General features: G+C 40.0%; 1 long non-coding RNA gene across 1 annotated transcript; it reads right to left on the bottom strand.

Moving 5' to 3' along the window:
- Positions 1-222: 222 nt before the first annotated feature.
- LOC113926266 lies at positions 223-19,140 on the bottom strand. The gene is made up of 3 exons (XR_003521255.1): positions 18,826-19,140; positions 8,998-9,049; positions 223-463 (listed from the first exon to the last, which is right to left on the bottom strand). It is a non-coding gene; the product is annotated as an uncharacterized LOC113926266 (long non-coding RNA).
- Between the last annotated feature and the right edge of the window lie 886 nt (positions 19,141-20,026).

Here is a 20,026-nt window from a genome sequence, read left to right as displayed (position 1 = left end):
TGGGATCGTGCCCTGCATCGGGCTCCCTGCTCAGCAGGAAGCCTGCTTCTCTCTCTCACTCCCCCTGCTTGTGTTCCCTCTCTCACTGTCTCTCTCTCTGTCAAATAAATAAATAAAAACTTAAAAAAAAATACATCTTCTTTCCTTTAACTCTGTAATGTACGACACTCCACATGATATCCTGCATTTATCTTTTATTATTACCACTCAAATGTAGCCTCTGCATGTTAGTGACAATTTGAGAAAGACTGAACAAAGGTGCTGCTCCCCATTTGCCTTCTATGGCCTTCCCTCATGCTCAGCTTTCTCAACAACAAGGACATGGCCACCAAATTATCATCCTCAGGGGAAGCAAACATCAGGAGAGGAGCTTGGGAAAACCCATCCATTCATAGGAACCGTGCTCGTGAGTGCTCTCCCTTTGCCACATCTTCGGGTGGTGAACATGGCGCCTGTCATGCTCCTGAGGGAGAGGCACAGAAGGTTGGAGGTCAGGATCAGGCAAACCAGCACAGAAAGTGTTCTGAGTCCTTACAGAAGTGGGGCTCAAAGGTTCACATTTTAAAGTTGCAAAGAATTAGTGATTGAGTTTCCATTGCCACAAAGGTTATCAAATGAAAGTGTCTTGCTGTACAGTGTTATAATAAGCAGAAATCTTTTGAATGTATTGGGCAGACTTCAACATAAATGATGAGAGTGGAGTCACTGCTCTGACAGAAATGTTAGCTTGGAATCCAAGAATTGTTAAATTATTATACAGTTCAGATAGGTATTGAATCCATTCATTTTTGCAGTACAAAAAAACAAAACAAAACAAAAAAAGCCCATTAATGCCTTCCTAAAGACTCCCACTATTAACAATTTTAACCAAGGTGAAAATATATTTAATTGTGTGATCTAAGGTTTCAGATTAATTTTGCTGAGGGAAGACCTTTCTAAAGAGTAACTGTTTGTTTGAAACTTTTAGATAATTCAGAATGTATTTTATTATAATTTCAAAGGGGTTGTCTTTCTTTTTAACCTTACCCATGGCACAGAAGACATTAACATTCCCATGCAGCCTTAGTAATGCTCGGTTTTTTTGTGTGAGAGGCATACTTATCCATAATGCAGGTTTGTTCTCTCATCTCTCTTAGTAGGGATTGCTTAGCATATTGAAAATGCAGGAGAATTATGAATTTATGTAACTCAGACAGAGGACAGACTTTGGCCCAGTGGGTTGACTTAGTGCGGCAGCATAGTCTCCACTTTGGTGTTTGCCCTTGAAATCACTGCTAATCACTGTGTGCACACCCCTCCTGGTCCATTAACAAGAAAACAAACAGAAATAGTTGAAAACACTGATGTTTGATTGATTCACTATGAATTTCCTGAGCACTTGCTATATGCCAGGGCTGTCCCAGGCCCCAGGGACAGAGTGGTAAAGTTAAACAGATGAGTTTCTGCACTCATGAACCTGTGAAACAGCAAAACCAGATAAATCAAAGCCATGATCAAAATAAACCAAAGGTTTGCTCCAAGTATTTTTGTACTCGGCTTTTTTTTTTTTTTAATGAACTCTTGGCTCCACACCCAAATGTTGGCTCCGGCCATTTGACATTTGGGCAGAACACCATGTTTAATGCTTTTTACACTCCCCTCTGGACATCTGGGGTCTTTGCACACTGCATGTCCTCCAGTTTTGCTCTTCCCTTTGACTTCTGCTTTCCTCATTGCTTCAAGCTGGGACTTAATTCTGGTGACCTTGGCCCTAAGAAACCTGCCCATTTCTACCTCCTCACGCCCTGGCAGTCTTAGAGGCCAAGAAATCTTCTGGAGCTACCTGCATGGTGATGGCATCTGCGATCACAGAGGCTGCTTGGAAGTGATGTGGATTGTTTCTACTTCTATGATCTCAGGTAAGGAATGATGTGGAAACTTTTTTGGGGATTGTAGCTGAAACCTCATCATGACAGATTTTCAAATATAATGAGAGAATGATAATAAATTGGGAGAACAACATCTGAGAATACTTGACTTGCCCTCCTGACAGTTTCGTTTCTTAGAAGTGAAAAGGGGACCTGCTGCTCTGAACCAAGTTCTGATGAATAAAGGAAGATGAGCTGCTGAGGAGGAAGTGACTGTGCTATGATATATATAATAGCCAGAGGAGGAGAGAACCTTAACTTCTATGGAGAGGTAGATTTTTCAAAAAGCATAATCCCTGAATCTGAGACTCTGAAAGAGCCCAAGAGGCACAAGTGGCTATCAAAAAAAGAAAAAAAAATCCGACAGTCCTGTGAGAAATGATTCTTATGAGGGATAAAATTTAGTTATCCAAAGAAATAGGGAGGTCTCAGGTGAGTGCATATTTCAAAAGAATGTGCTCCCAGCACCAGAACCAGCAGAATATCAATCCCATTCTTGGAATCTGAAGTGAGTGTAAATAACTAGTAGTTGTCTTTCCTACTCACCTTCGTTCTGTTTCTCTTGTTTGCTTTTTAATGTTTCCTCCATCTTTTGGTTTCCTTCTGTCTGTGAATTCACCTTTGTGTTTAAATTAATCTCTCTAGGGGCACCTGGGTGGCTCAGTCATTAAGCGTCTTTGGCTCAGGTCATGGTCCCAGGGCCCTGGGATCAAGCCCCACATCTGGCTCCCTGCTCTGCGGGAAGCCTGCTTCTCCCTCTCCCACTCCCCCTGCTTGTGTTCCCTCTCTGGCTGTGTCTCTCTGTCAAAAAAAATAAATAAAATCTAAAAAAAAAAAAAATTAATTCCTCTTTCTCTCTTATTCCTGTAATTTCCTCTTGCAGTTTCTCTTCTTGGATTTCAACCTACACTCACAGGAGTACTCTTGCCCCTCACAGTCCTGGTGTGCTCCTGGTCCTATACTTTCACCTCCCAGCTTTCTTTCTCCCTTCCTTAGCCCCCTCCACACCTTCCCATCCCCCAGTAACCATGGCCAGAGAGCCTTCATCAAAAGACTGTACCCCCAGTTGGGGTGGGGGCTAAAAAGCCCACAAACTTCCTATAGTGATGCTTCCTTCCCTTCAACCCCCATCATTCCCAGCCAATTTTTTTTTTTTTTGACACTAGTAGCAGAATGCTTACTTGAAAATTGGAAGATAAATTTAAGAGTGGATTCATTCACTTCAGTACAGAGGGATCAGAGTCCCTTTAAGTAGCATCTTCTCAAGTGTTTGTTTACAGATCATTAAATACTTAACTTAGTGAGAAACTAAAAGCTGAAATGTTCCAAACCACTGCTGATTAAATAGCAATCTGGAATTAAGATAAGGCAAATCTAAAATTAAAATAACAACAAATTCGAAAGGTTCAGGTTATCAGATAAGAAGCTAAAATACTTGACTCTCTGGTTCAAAGGGAGACACCTGGCCAGCCCAGATCTTGCTTTTTCTGCTTACTGAGATCTGATGACAGTTTCTGTGTCCTTCTTTTTATTTATTTATTTTTTATTTTATTATGTTATGTTAATCACCATACCTGTGCTGCTTGTATTACTGGGGATCTCCCCAGGGCAGGAGACAACTGCTCTGTTCTCAGCCTGGCTCCCTATCCCCTTCCATCTCTACCCTGGTCTCCCTTAGCCAGAACACAAAAGATTGAAGGAAGGGATCATTGCCAAAAATGAATATTCCTATAGTGACTAAAAATGTAAGAATCAAATCAGCAGGTCTAAAACTCATCATGATAAAAATGCTAACGGTAATAGAAAAGGACATTCAAACCCATGTTTCTAACTGAATAATCAGGATGGGATAAAGGCTTGATGGAGGAGGGATGGGTGATATAAGCGTAAAGGATTGAAAGAATGTCCCTACCAAACTTTGATTTCACCTCTGTCTTTTTTTAAGAGAATGCTCTCCAAACTAACAAGAATAGAACAAGTAGAGTTAAAAAGGAACAGAAACCCGAGGATGGGGAAGCAATAGTGAGGAAACACTTCGCTCCCTTAAAGGGGCTCGAGTCTCTGGGCAGAGTGCATTCTAGCAGAACTGAAGTGCTTACAGGTGTGATTATGAAACTACTCTTGGTAATTTTGGAGGATTTATGAAAAGAAGTATGCAAAGTTTGGGATGGGCATATATTATTAATTATTAATAAGGAGAGTGGATTTGAAATCAAGATTTAGAAAGGGAAGTGATGACTCCTAGCAACAGTGTGGATTTAGGAAATAATTCATTTTCTTTTTGTTTTGTGAGTGTTTCATCTCTTTTTATGAAAGTTACTGGACAATAGGACATAATTCACTTTGTTGATTCATGCATTCAGTAAATGAATCCATTATGAAGTGCTTACCTGGCTCTGAAGCCAGGTATGGAGATCGGAGATAATCAGACTTCATCTCTGACCTTAAGAACTCACAGTCTATCCGGAGACATAAGGAACCTAGAAGGAGGAAGAGATCTGGGCAAGCAAGCACAATGAATGTGGTCTCGGGGTTGTGTTGAATTTGAGGTCTTCAAGTTGGGACATCTAGTTGTCCTCTGGAGATGTCTGAGGTCCAGAGAGCTCTTGTCTGGAAAGGCAGCTAGGTGGTAAGTAATGCTGTGGTCTGGAGTGAGAAGAAATGAAGGTGAATTGTGGAGGACACTTGAGAGGCAGGTAGTGGCAGGGAGCGACCAGTTAAAGAGACCAAGACAGAACCAGCAGGAAGGTAAAAGGAAGATTATGAAAGGGGGACTATGTGGAAGCCAAAAGAGGTCACAGAAGAACTGAAAGAGAAATGTCCCAAAAGAAAGAATACAGAGGCTAGAAACAAGAGACAAGTAGAATCTACCACTTTTGGAATTTGATCACTGATGACCTTAGCAAGGCCACTTTAGTGGAGTGGTGGGGACAGAAGCCAACTGCAGCAATGTAAAGAGTAATGAGATGTGAGGAAATGGAGACAGACGATGGAGATTTTTATGGGCTTGGCTACAGAGGTGAGAGTGGGACATAGGGTGGAGGGAGGAACTTTTTTATGATGATAAAGTAAATACAGCCTCCATTTATTGAATATTTAGGCATTGTGCTGAGTGCTTTACCTACATTATCTCATTTAATCTTTATTACCATCTACAGAGGTGGGTATTAACATTCCTAGTTTATAGATTAAAATACTGAGGCTTAGGGATGGTAAGTCAAGTGACCTCAGTACACAGGAAGGGACACAACAGGGATCAAAACTCAAATTTCCCTGGCTGTACGGCCCTCTTTTTACTCCATATGCTCACCAGTGGTTCTCAGACATTGGTGTGCATGTGAATCACTTGGAGGGCTGGTTCAAACAGATTGCTTGGTCCTAGTCCCCAAATTTCTCATTCAGTAGGTCTGGAGGGGGCCTGAGGTTGTGCACGTCTAACCAGTTCCCAGGTGGTGCCGATGCTGCTGGTCCAGGGACCACACATAAGAACCACTGGAACTTAAAAATGGAAATTCTTGGGCCCCAGAGATCTGTGATGTAACAAGACTTCCAGAAACTTCTGATGCCTGTTAAACGTTGAGAGCCACTGTGCCAGGCTAAGGAAGAGGTGGAAAACAAAGAGAGAGGAACAATGGTGCTTTAGAAGACCTAGAGGAGATTGGAAGTGCTGAGATTCATCATGGCACAGGCAGAGGGGGTGGCCCTTGGCAGAAGGAGTAACTTCAAGGTGGGAGGAGGGGGAGGAGGAGGTGAGGAGGTGAGCATTTGTGCAGAGGTAGCTGAGTGTGTAAGAAGGGAGTGGAGAGAGGAAAATCAAGGGCAGAGCTAGAAATTTCAGTGTTTCGAGCCTTTAGCAAGACATTTGACATTACCTTTTTTGATGCTTTTGTGCAAAGGTGAAGAAATGGGGGCTCGCTGCGAGTGTCTTCAGTGGTTTTGAAGCTGGCTATCTTCTAAAGGAAGATTTTTTTAGGGATGTGCCACAGGGTTCAACTGAACTTAGAATAAACCAGCAGCAAAGCATGGAAAGCACACTCATCAAATCTGAGGATGACACAAAGCTGGGAGCCACAACTAAGTACTTGGATGACAAGTCAAGATTCAAAAAAGATACTGACAGGCTGGACTGGTGAGCCAAAAGAAACGAGATGAAATAGGTATAAATATAACTTCCTGCACTTTAAATTTAAACGTGTCAGCCTAACCAGTAGAGGGGCAATTTCCAGAACCTGAGTCCAGTAGTTCAAGCAGCTCAGCATTGTACTGGTTCCAGAACAAAATTGTTGCCTTATTTCTTACGCCAAATTCTTTCCTTGTATCTTGCCTCTGGTAACATGTCCCTTCCTCTCATTTCCTCCTGCTGGGTACACCCCAATACCGCAGAAATTAAATAACTGTTGAGATTTTTTAATGAAGTTTCTTTTTGAAGGAGTGAGAGCTTTAGCCTCGATTTATGTATAATTGCTCACAAAAATAAGATTCTGCACTCACACTGCACCGTAAAATGTATGAAGTACGTTCATATACTTTTTTCCCCATTTAAATGTGATCATAATCCTGGAGATAGGTATTGCCATCTTCATTTCACAGCTGAGGAAATTGAAGCTCAAGATGGTGAAATGACTTGCCTAAAAGCCACACAGCTTCTAATTGGTAGGAAGGAGATCAAAACTCAGGTCTTCTGATGCCAGCTAGCCTCTCACAGCTGCACCTGTTAATCAACTTGTAATGAAAACTCAAGTTGTCTCTTAAGTATTAGCTTTTCCTAAATATATATTTTGGGAAAGTGTCAAGTAGATAATGATGCCAGTACATGAAACAAAAAGAATGGCAAGGCCCTGAGAAGGCAATTTTAAGTGTAATATATCAGGGTCGTTTTCATTATTAACGGCATCAGCAACTACTTTGCCACTTCAGCTAAATAACTTAAACAGGTAAGTGTCCTAAGGAAACACAAGAAATGCAGCTTAGTCCAGCGCTGAGACATCTTTCCCATTTCCATCATCTCTGTCTAAGCTCTCATTAGTTCATGCTTGAGGATTTCTGTACCCATCGTTGGCTGGTACATCTGGTTCCAGTCTCTTTTTAGCTGTAGGGGAGAACCTTTCTGTAACACTGCATTTACAATTGCTACAAATAGTTGAACCAAAGGCCTTTGCTGTTTCCACTTGTCTGAAACATCAAGTTGAAACTATTTTCACGGTCTTCAGTGCCCTTCCTAATCTGACCATATCCTACCTGGCAAACCTATTCCTCATACAGACCAGTCTCCTCCCTCTGTTTTATCCATGCTAGTTGCTCCTCATGCTCTCTGAACTCGCCAGATCTAATTCACTTCTTCACACACTTCTAGTGTCTACCATGGGTCATGCCCTGTGCTCAGCCCTGCATACTTGAGAGAATAATATTATGGTGCCTGATTTAGCTACAGAAAGCATTTGCTACATAAAACAAGTAACCATGGGGGAAAAAGAAGTTCTCAAGCATGAGCTGAAAAAATTTCCTTGGAAAGAGCACAGATTGGGAAATTAAAACCCACTCTAATAAAGAAATCTGACAAAGAAGGGATATATTTTGAAATTTATGAAAATGGTGATTTTATAGAGATCATGGAGTCTTTTACTTTTAGATTTGCAAGGGATACAAAAAGTCAATTATTTTAAATGAGAAATATGGTGTGGTAAAAAGAACATGGGACTTGGTGTCAAAATCTCATTTCGAACATTTATCAATTTGTTAACTTGGGTCAATTGTTTGCCCTCCCCAAGCCTCATTTCCCCTATCTCTAGAGTAGAAATAATAATAATTCTTATGTATATACATATGGTAGTCGAGAGGATTAATAAGTGAAGTGGATTACCTAAGTGTGGCTAAAATTTACTACACAGTGTGGTGCTTAATAAAGGGAGCTATTATAATACACAAGACATGTTAGTTTTGGATGAAGTTATAGTGTTTTTCTGGGAACCTAGACCCTGAGCACCCTAAACCTGTCTTTTTCTTTAAGAAATACCTATACAAAATAAACAACCCAACGAGGATACACATAAGGCTACTGCCCTCAAACTCAGTGTGCAGGCCTTCCGAGGGGAGTCCTAAGTCCTTCCTCTCAGGCACTGAGGAGGATAAAGAAAGAGGCACTTTCCTCAATACGGGCAAATCCTTCACCTCCTAAAGACATGTGCATTTTATGTTCAGCGTATCCCTTCCTGGGCCAGTGTGCTGTGTAAGAACAGGGTAGTGTGTGTCTCCTTGCTTTGGGGAGATGGCTTCTAACTTCCCTCAAATCACACTGATATTAACTTTCCCCCATAGACTCAAATGATCTGGCATGGAAAAGAAAAAAATGAGAGAAAACAAAAGGTGAGACAAAGGGAGAGAAGGAGATGTGTGGAAAGGCAGAGACAAGATTAGGAAGAGAGAAGGGGGTGGGCTGTGAGGAGAAAAAGCAAAAGGAAAAACCAGCATTTTCTTCTGCTTACTCCATTTTCTGCAGGCCACATGCCAGCCCCAAAGTACTGTTTCCCTGCAGTTAAGCTGCTGTTCAGAACATACTTCTAGGTGTGTGTAGGCACCCTTTCAGCCCTTTGCCCCTATCCACAGCCCGTTGAGGGCACCATCCCCCCCTTCCTTCCTATCTTGTCCCATCCACTTCCTGGGCAAGCTGCCCCAGCACCTGGACTAGTGTCTCAGAGAAGGGCCTCAGCTCCCAGAGACAGGCTCAGAGCGTATCAGCCAGAGGAGGAGGGTGCTGGGTGGGGTGCCCTACGCACTTGGAGATACGGATACAATTGGATTTGATGAACTGTCTTTAGGAGAACTAGGAGATGTCCAGTTAATGTTTAATTTCAGGAGATTTGCTGAATGAAGCCTCACCTTGAACCACTGGAGGGAATGGGGTCCTGCTGACACCTTGATTTCAGATTTCTGACCTCCAGAACTGGGAAAGAATACACTTGTGTGGTTTTCAGCCACCAAGCTTGTGTTCCATTGTGACAGTGGCCACAGGAAGCTAACGCAGGGCCCAAACCCAACTAGCTAGAGATCCACCTCCCAGAGCAACCCTGATCAAATGCTCTTTTTCTCATACCTGAGGGTGAACGCTCTTCACGTATTTGAAGACTGACACAGAATGACAGAATCTGGAAGTAAAAAGGAGATCTTAGAGATAGTCCAACTGCTTTACACATGAGGAAACTGAGGTCCTCTGCTTGTGGCTGACAAAGTCTTGGCCAAGCAAAGGTGAGAATCAGGTCTCTGCACCCCACTTCAGTGCTCTTTCTTTGCCCCTGTGCTGCCACCTTTTAAGGGTAAGTCTGTGTCTTCCAACTTTTTGTTCCATATATTCCTCTATCAATTATGTATTGACCACAGATGATGGACATTCTTCTAGGTACTACAGACATGACATGACAAAAATATCTCTTCCTTATAATTTTAGCATGTGTGTGTGTGTATGTATGTGTGTGTGTGTGTGTGTGTGTGTGTGTGTGTGTGTGTGTGTGTGTGTGTGTTGGGAGGGAATGGCAGGAATGAGAGAAAACACAGCCTACAACCCAAAACACAATACTTAAAATGTTATGAAGAAGCACCTAAGCCCGAAGCATAGTTGCCTACAGAGTAGGTGCTCAGATCATTGTTTATTAATATTTATTGATTTAAGTTCTCTCCTTCTACCCCCAAATCCTGAGGAAACTCCAAGGTCCTTTGTAACTCTAGGAAGCTATATTCTCTGGCTCCAGGCTCCTAGTAACACTTCCTTCATGCATGACTGTGGTTTCTCAAGAATGATCTCCTTCAAAGTAATATTTATATTACATCTTAAAAATGTAGTACTGGCATTTGAAAGTCCAAAGACAGATGTAGTCTCCTTGGACGCACCCATTAGATCAACAATGATCAAATTCAAAATGTGGAAATCATGCCACACACGTGCTTAATAAAATAATGTTCTTAACAAGATCGCACATTAATTAGCAACATTCTGAATCATATATGTTCCTAGGCATTGCACTTGATTTCAAGTTTTTTTTATAGTGGCTAAATATTCTCTCACATATTATGGTCTATATTCTAATCACTCTTAAACTTCAGTTATGCTTCAGGTGTCTTGCTAACTGAATACACAATATTCCAGTTTTCTTAATACCACTTCTAACAAAATTATCTGTTAACTTACTTTTATTTGTAGTTAGCACACTCCACATTTTTTAAATACCAGAGTTACATTAGTATATCTAATAGAATTTCATTTTAATCCACTAAAAGGCCATTAAAATTACTTGGACAGGGAACTGATTATATTTCTTATGTGTACAAATCATGGGATGCCAGAAATGCTAGAGATACCAGGCTGGGGATATATGACTTCAAATCCTTAAGTGAAAATTGAATATCAAGTTAATTTCTGATTACCTGGATGGCTGCCAGCTTTTGGACAATTTTACATTTAAACATTTAATATAGTTTTAAAATGTTCTACTAAAACACCTTCTATTTTGTAGACTGTAAGCACCATGAGGACAAGGACTAAATCATTAATATTTATCTGTGTGACTTCCAAACATTACTTAACCTCTTTGTGTCTTAGTTTCCTAATCTGTAAAATTGGAATATCAGTTGTATGTACTTCGGAGACATTCAGCAAAGACAAAATGACATAAATATGTAGAGGAAATGGAGATAGAGCATTGGCATTTGGCATAGGCTCTTTATTGGCATGCCTGCTGCTTTGCCCAATGACCTGGACATAGGAAGCGCTTAGTAAATGTTTGTAAATGACTATATATAGAGAGAAGCATTTGCTGAGACCACACCCTAAAAAAGATGGCTTACACACACATTTTCAAATACGTTTCTTTATCTTAATGCAGCAGATGTATTTTTTTCCCCGGTCCACTGCCTGATTTTTAGACCCTCAGTAGATAGAGGACAGAATCAGGAAAATTTCACAAATTAACCTTGTAATCTCTTAACTACTTTCAGGGCAAAAGTGTCAAAGAAGTGAAGTTTACAGTTACTCTTCCATCTGCTGATTTTGTGTCCCTCTAGATCTTTCCGAGCCCCTGTAGGAGTTACTGTGAGAATGTTAGTGGGCTAGGATTAAAATAAAAATTGCTAGCAGTTATTGAGTATACCTAATGTACTGGGCATTATATTAAGTATTTAACCTTCGTGGCAAATAAAAGAGGGAAGTATTATTACTTTCACCACTTTATAGAAGAGGAAACAGAGTTTAGAGAGTGTGTGCAACTTGCCCAAGATCATATAATTAAAAATTAGCAATGGATGGTCTTCCCTCCACTCACTCTGAGCCACTGCAGTTCATGGTCTTATTTGCTGAGTGTCCTGCACATGAATGGTTGCCCATGCCCTTACTCTCAAGAAAGTTGGGATCTCTCCCAAATTTTCTCCCCAGGTTTAAAGAGTCAGGAGCTGGTTGGGGGTTATTAGATACCCAGGGTTAGCTGTGAATACACTTATGATTACTGCCTCCATTTCATTCAGTGTGGCAAACTGCTTTTGCCCATAAGAGAGAAAATGAGATGGACAGGTGCCCAAGGGAGCACTGGATACAAATACCTTAATTTTTTGGTGTGTGATTAAAAACATTCTTACCACAGTTTAGAAGATAGAGTGAGTACCTCAAATTCAGGAAAATATAACAAAGCTAGTGTGTGGAAAGTGGCCTTAAATCTCTTTTAGAGTAGCATTTCTGCTGCCTCTTCCTCTTCCCATCCAGGGGGACTGGCTATTTGGAGGAAAAGGAGAGATAGGAACCAGGTGGGATTTATGCAAAGTTGTAGAAATACAATCCTAAGGCTGGTCAAGAAAGAACAGCTTGTAGCAGATGAGAACTCCTAATGAGAATGACTATAAAGCTGGATGAAACGTAAAAATCATCAGTATGGTCTAGGAAGTGAAAACAATACTAACTGATGTTAGATTCTTTTAACTCAAAATGCATGTTATAATCTCCAGGGATAAAAGAAAGTATATCTAAGAAGCTAACAGAGGACAACAAATGGAATTATAAAACAAATACTGGATCTATCCAAAGAAAAGCAAAAAAATAAACAAATGGGTATATGACAGTTACAAATTTAAGTATTTCAGTAACTATAATAAATGAAAAGGATCTAAATTCTCTAATTAAAAGACAAAAATTTAAAAAAAGGCAAAAATTGTCAGATGTATAAGGAAAAGAAACACAAAATACACCAAAGACCGTTACTTACAAGAGACATAACTTACAGGGATGCACAAAGCCTGAAAGTAAAAGAAGGCAAAAAGACATAAGTGTATTAGTTTGCCATGGCTGCTGTAGCAAATTACCAAAAATATGGTTTAAGACAGCAAAAGTCTTGGAGGCAAGCAGTCTGAAATGGATCTTATGGGGCTAAAATCAAAGCTTCAGCAGGGCTATGCTCCTTCTGGAGGCTCTAGGAGAGAATCTGTTTCCTGCATTTTGCAGGTTCTAGAGGCCAGTTGCGTTCCTTGCCTGTGGCATGTTCCAGCAATCACATTACTCCAACCTTTGCTTCTATTGTCACATTTCTTTCTTTGACACTAACTGACATGTATGAAACACTGCCCCCAACAATGTAACCACACATACTATTTTCAAGTGTATATGGAGCATTTACCAAAACTGATCATATGATGTCATATAATAAATCTCAACACATTTGAGTGAATTAAAATCATTGACAGTATGGTGTATGATCACATTGTAATTAAGCTTGAGGCCAATAATAAAAAGATAACTAAAGAATCCCCAAATGTTTAAAAATAACCCATGGGTCAAGGAGGATTTAACAATGGCAATTAGAGATATTTTGAATTGAATCATTCAAAAAAATATTTTGAACTGAAAAGTTGGCATCTTAAAACTTGTGGGATATAACTAAACCTGTGCTAAAGAGGTGAATTTATAGTGATATGTGCTTTATTATAAAAGAAATTCTGAAAATTAATTATCTAAGTATCCATCACAAAAGTTAGAAGAAAAAAGGAAATTAAACCCAAAGAAAGTAGGAAGATTAAAATAATAAAGATAAAGCTAAACATTAATGAAATAAAATAGAGCAAATCACTAAAATCAGAATTTGGTTCTTTGAAAAGATTAGTAAAATTAATAGACCAAAGTAAGATTGACCAAGGAAAAAAAAAGTACAAATTTCCAGAAATAGGCAAGAAAGAGAAGATATAACCACATTTCCCATAGATATCTAAAATATAGTTAAAAGATATTAAAACAATAATATATTATTACTAGATTTGACATATATGTGAAGTGGACAAATCCTTGGAAATCCATAATTTCCAAAAAATTACACAAAAAGATACAAAAACATAAATAGTGCTACATCTACTTGTAAATAAACATCTTCCCAAAGAAAATTCTCCAGATCCAGGGGCTTCAACTGTGAAGGTGCTGAAACATTTAAAGAAGAAATAACATGAGTCTTAAGAATCTCTTTCAGAGAAAAGAATGAGAGGGAACGCCTTCCAACTTGTCTTATGAAGCTACCATAACTTTGATAACCAAATGGAACAAGGATATTACCAAAATAGAGGCCCATCTCTCTCAAGAATATAGATTCAAAAAAATTCTACAAAAAGTACTAGCAATTTGAGCCAGTGATGTAAATAAAAGGATAACATATTATGATAAATAGGTTGTATTCCAGGAATTCCAAGGTGGTTTCACACTAAAATAATCAATGTAATAAACCACAAAAGAATATGAAAAAAATCATCCAATTGTCTAGACGCAGAAAAATATTTGATTAAATTTAACAACCATTTATGGTTACAAATTAAACTCTTAGGAATCTAGGACTAGAGGGGAACTGCTTTAATCTGGTAAGTGACATCTGCAAAACATGTGGTACATTTCCTACTCTATGGTGAAATATTGAAAATTCCCTTGAGATTGAATTGATGCAAAAATTATGTTATTGTCTCTTCCATTTAACATTATACAGACATTTTTAGCCAGATCAATAAAGCAAGAAAAAGGTATTAACATTAGAAAGGATGAAATAGAATTGCCTTTATCTTCAGATGACATAGAAATCCAAAAATTATAGAAACACCAAAGAATCTGTAATCAAACAACTTAGATGAGGAAGGCCTGGGTGGCTCAGTTGGGTAAGCATCTGTCTTTGGCTCAGGTCATGATCCCGGGGTCCTGGGATCAAGCCCTGAATCAGCGAGGAGTCTGCTTCACCCTCTCCCTCTGCCACTCCCCTTGCTTGTGCTCTCTCTCTCTCAAATAAATAAATAAAATATGAAAAAAACAACTTAGATGAAAAAGTAAATTTAACTAGGTCTCTAGCTAAAAAGTGAATATACAAATTCAATTGTATTTCTCTATATAAGCAACAAAAAATTTGAAATAAAATAATAAAATATATGATATATTTACATCAACACCAGAAAACATCAGAAGCCTAAAATTCAATCTAATGAAAGATGCCCAAAGACTTTTTACAGAAATATACAAAAACACTGAGAGAAATGAAAGCGGACTTAAACAAATGAAAATTTATTCCATGTTTGTGTATTAGGAGATTCAAAATTGTAAAGATGTCGGTTCTCTACAATTGATCGATACATTCAATGAAAACCCAATCAAAATCCCAGGAAAATATTTTTTCTAAAAATTAAAAAGTTGACTCTTAATTATGTACGGAAATGCAGAGGTCCAAAAATAGTCAAGGTAGTACTGAAGAAGAAAAGAGCTGGGAGACTTACACTAGCAAATTTTAATATTTACTATGAAGTTACAGTAATTAAGGTAATACTGTATTGTCTGGGGGAATAAACAAATAGATAAAATAGTAGAAAGTCCAGATATAGAGCTATCAATACATGGTTACCTGGTATATGACAATATTGACATAGTAGAGAGAAAAGAATGTTTAATAAATGGAATGGTTCAATTGGATATCCATTTGGAAAAAAAGTAAATCTGACCCTTACCTAATGTCACACACAAAGATAAAATCCACATGGATTGTATATCTTAAGTGTAAAAGGTAAAACAGTAAAGCTCACCGGAGATAACAAAGGAGAATATATTTATGACTTTGGAGTAGGCAGAGAGTTCTTAAAAAGGACACAAAAAGCCCTAGCCATAAAAGGAAAGATCGGAATTCATTAAAATAAACAGCTCCTCAGAAAAACACATAGTTAAGAGAGTGAAAGGCTAGTCACTGTGAGAGCATATATTTGGAATAGGTATATTTAACAAAGATCTCATGTCCTCTGTATAAAAACAACTCATAAATTAATAGGAAAATGATGGGCAACCTAGCTTAAAAATGTGCATAGGCTTAGCATGCATTTGAAAACAGAGGATATCCAAATGGCCAGTCAACAATGGGCAAATAAATTGTAGAATATTAATAAAATGTAATAGTATATAAAAAAATGAGACTACAGGAATTACGGCTATATATATAATACTGATGCATTTCATAAGCAGACAAAATTAAGTCTGAACTGTATGAATCCATTTCTATAAAGTTCAAAAACATGCAAAAATTACTGATGGTAACTGATGTCAGAGTAATAGTTATCTTTGGGGGGGCACACTGGTGGGAGGGAGCAGAGGGTAGGATACTGAGGTGCTGGTAATATTCTACTTCTTGATCTGGGTGATAGTTACACAGATGTTTCGCTTTGTGAAAACTGAGCTGGACACTTATAACTTGTTTCTTTTATCTATACACATGTTACAAAAAGAAAACTTAGAAAAATAAAATGAAGTGATACAACACCTGAATGCAAAGTTGAACTTAGACTAAATACTGGCAATATGTTTTTGGGAGAGTATAGATAATTTGAATATTGTCTAGATATTAGATGATATTAAAATGTTTATTCATTTTCTGAGGTGTGATGGTGTTGGGGTCTTTAAGGAGAACATTTTAATTTCTGTTAGAGGTAAGCTGAAGTGGTTATGAATAAAGGGCCATGATGTTCACAATGTACTTTCAAATGGTTCAGTAAAACAATATATACACATATATAAATATATTCTTAGGTATTATCAGTACACACACCAATAAAGCAAATATGGTAAAATGTTAATAAAAATATTAACAACTGTTCCATTTAGGCAGTGACAATACTTACGATCAATGTACCAATCTTTCAACTATTTTTTACGTTTAAAAATCTTTATGATAATAAATTTGGGGGGAAAGTCTTAAAGCATCAGTTAGTGTTCAGCTACATGTGGCTTGTGGGCTTGGAGTCCTATGGAATGGCTATGCCTGGCCAGAATGATGTGGAATGTTTATTTCTGTGGGCCTCCCAATCTTTCTAGCTCATTCTGCACTCCCAGGAGTCAGGAGGCAAGGCCCAGGCCAGATGCTGCCTTGCTCGGCCACTCACCCTACCAGATGTCAGGCGTCCCTTCCCTGCTTCATGCTCAGCAACCTCTCCGTTTTCTTGTCCTTCTCTCCTTGGGCATGGCCTTCCTTCCCTCCAACCCCTGCACATGGCACCACACAGTCCAACTCCATTGTTTTGGAACCAGGAAAAGAGAAACAAGGAAATCAAATAAATATATCACCCCAATACACTGGAGGGGACTCTAATGCAGCAGAATGAAGACAGTTCCTCTGTAGCCAGCACCAACCACGCCAGAGCTGGGCTCTCCACCACCTGCGAAACACTCTGCATGTAAATATTTTCCAACGGCCTTATTAAAGAGAAGAGGAAACCCAGGCGGAGTCATACATCGCCCAGATGTATTAGATCAGAAGAATGAGAGCGGGAAAGGCGAAATACTTCTGTAAAGGAGAGAATATCCCTATTATTAAGGGCAGAACGAAGACTATTTGGACAGGGAGACAGATACTAGCAGGCTGCCTCTGGAAAATTAATGCAGCACTGCAAGGTGTAAGAGGACAAAACCCTGGCACGTGTGAAAGTGGGACGGAAAAAGGAGGAAAGGCTTCGGAACTGCTCTTCTGTAATATGCGGGCCAGAGGTGGTCCTTGCAAGTACATGATTGTTTCCTGGTCCCAATGCCCCTTATGAACACTATTGAGAACCAGCAATAAAGAAAGTTTGTCCGACAAAAACATTTTGATGTCTGCCCCTCACTCAGTTTTAACAATTTCAAGAGGACTCTGGGGCCAGAATGTCTGGACTTGCAATTCAGGCACCACTGCTTACTTTTAATGATGTGACCTTGGGCAAGTCCCTGACCCTTGTGTGTCTTCATTTTCTTACTTATAAAACGAGAGTATTATTAGGATGTACTTCATCAGTTGCTTTTAGTGTTGAATTAGTTAATATGTGTTAAATGCTTAGAATGCTGCCTGGAACAGAACAAGGGCCCTCCCTTGTAGACTGTGATGATGGTGATGGTGTTGATCAGGAGGAGAAGCAGGAGGAGGGTGACTCCAGAGGCATTATCTTCCCTTCAATCATCTTTTCTCACCTGTTTCTATTTCTGAAACCATCATTTCAGCCTCTAACCGCAAATCTGAGAGTCACTGTTGACTTCCTATTTTCCCTAAGATTTCCAGAACTCAATCAGCTGACACTTTCTGTTGATTTGACCTTCTTATGTTTATCATCTCTCTTACCTCATTTCATCATCAAGGCCTTCACTCTTAGTTTGCTTCTAACCTGAGAAATTGCCAAGGACTTCTGGGTCTTACTGTCCTCCCCGTTCCCTCCATTCTATTATGTCTATGATGCCACTGACTTGGGTAATGTCAGAACCTGCTCAAAACCTTTCAGGGGCTGCCCACGCTGTCTGGCAACAGAGTCTTTTATCTAGTATTTGGGACCTTGGGAAATTCTGACCTGCATTTCTAGACTTATTACTATTTAGTTTAGAGATATGCACCAAAAGCTCCATTCAAACTAGATTCTAACAGGTACTTGAAACATTCTCAGTTTCAGATGGTGCTACTTTTAGCTATATGGTCCTGGGCAATGAACCAGAATTTCAGTTTCCTCTTTTGTAAAATGCAGACAATAATAGAATTTGCAGCGTGGTTGTGAAGATTAGAGGCGTTCACCGCGGAGAGAAGTTAGCTCGGTGCCCACCATGAAGTGAGTCCTCCGTGAATGCCAGTCTGATGATGACGAAGAGTGCTATTGTTTATGCTGCTGTCCTTTTACAGACGCTTTCCTCACCTCTGTTTCCTTTTGACAAAACACTAGCTATCCTCCAAGTCTTGTCTTTTCTCAAATCTTCCCATTTTATAAAGTGTTTTTTCATTCCATCCAACCAGATATCTTCTTCCTCTCCTCTGAACTCTCATGTGCTCCCCTTTCTTTTGGAACAAAACCCTTTTCCTGTAGCCACCCTATCTCAGGAGCCACAACACATATCACCAAACAGACAATGAACCCCTTGGAGGTCAAGACCGCTGCTTTACTTACCTTTGTGTCCCCTGCAGGATCCCCCATGATCCCACGCAAGATCCTCAAATACCCCTTTAATGGACAATTTAAGTGATATTGATAAATTAATTAGTAAGCTTAATTGATAAGCCCCGTTTTCTGGATTACCTGTCATAACTCCCAGAAATCCTGCATTTTGATTTGATAGCCACAAAATTGAGTGTTAACTACTTCCCAAAGCCCCTGGCTTCCACAGGGGATTACTTAACAGGAAAGTCCATCCTCAGGACAACCATAAAACTGTGGTATCCAAAACTCTTTGGAAAAAGTTTCCTATTTCCTATTTCCCTGTTAAGATATACAGATCAAAGTAATCAAGATGAGATATCAGAACTTTGCTGATACTCCTTTACGCATATTGGGGGTGGTGGAAGGATTGCATTTTAATTTTTTTTAGTGTTTAAGCTGTAAAGCTCTCTCTCAGTCTGATCCTATTTTTTTCTCTTTCCCCAAAAGGAACTTTGTTCAAGCTTACCCTTTTGTTCTCTTTATTCGTCTGCACTCCGTGTTTCACGTGGATGTGGGGTGGTGGTGGAAATGTTTTCGCAACCCCAGGCGCTTCGCTGGTGTAATCTGAAACTGGCCCCCATACACAGGGGGCAGGGACAGACGGAAGAAGGAGGCAGCCACCCCAGGTTGGTAGGTGGCGGGTTTAATAAGCCAGGGAGGTTCCATCCGGGGCATGTCCTGAGCACAGGCAACTGGAGTAGACCTCTGCACCTGCCCACCAGAATCTTACATATTTACCTAGAGGCCTTCACTCGGTTGGTCACATACACCACCCCGGGGTCCGGAGGGAACGTTCTCTCTGACGGTAACAGCCTGTTACGAGGGGGTGGAGTGTTGGAGCAGGTCATCGCGAGAACGTGACCGCTTCTTGACTCGAGAGCTGGATCCGCGCAATCCGGGCTCCTCACGCCCTCCCCTCCCCTTGCGGGGTCTGTCCGCCATTCCCATGGTGGGAGCCCCTTTCATGGGCGCGGCCTAGAGAGAATGTCGTGTTGCTGAGACCCTCTGTGCAGTATGTAAACTTGGAAGATTCTGGGGGGCCGGGGAGGAGATCTACTGGAGTGGCGGCCGCGCGGGACAGGCCTGGGATGGGAGCTCCCTGGCTGATTAAACCTGCCACCCACCAATCCGGGAAGTGGCTACCTTTTCTTCCATCTCTCCCTGCCCTCTGTGTATGGGGGTCAGCTTGAGAACCAAAAGGAAACTGTAAGGAATAAAGAGGGAGTCCTTCATTCCCTTCTCATGGGGAGACTAAGTTACATTCCCTTATCTGTACTCTGAAAAGCTTTAGCTGCACATAGCTGCTGATTCCAGGCTTCAGATGAAAAGCAACAGCCTTCCTCAAGTCAGCGCAGGGACTTTTTCTCTCAGTGGGCTGTTAAACCCGGACCCTGGGTTCCCTGGAGCACCCTTAATCAAACCAGACCACTTAAGCAAGGTTTTGAAAAACCAAAAAGGTAAGATAATGGAGGACATAATTTGTTTTCAGATTTATGTTTTTAATGATATTCTTCTGTAGATTGTGTATCTAAGAATCCATGCCACATAACCTGGGTAAGTGAGGACAAATCTGGCTTAGCCTAAGGAAATTATTAGATTCATGGACTGGTAATTAGAAAGATCTTCATGTTTTAACCGATGGATTGCTTATGTACTATCTACTGCAG

This window comes from Zalophus californianus, chromosome 7, assembly GCF_009762305.2.
Source record: "Zalophus californianus isolate mZalCal1 chromosome 7, mZalCal1.pri.v2, whole genome shotgun sequence".
NCBI lineage: Eukaryota > Metazoa > Chordata > Mammalia > Carnivora > Otariidae > Zalophus > Zalophus californianus.
Note: the sequence above shows the minus strand (reverse complement) of the source record. Positions and strands in the feature narration are given on the sequence as shown.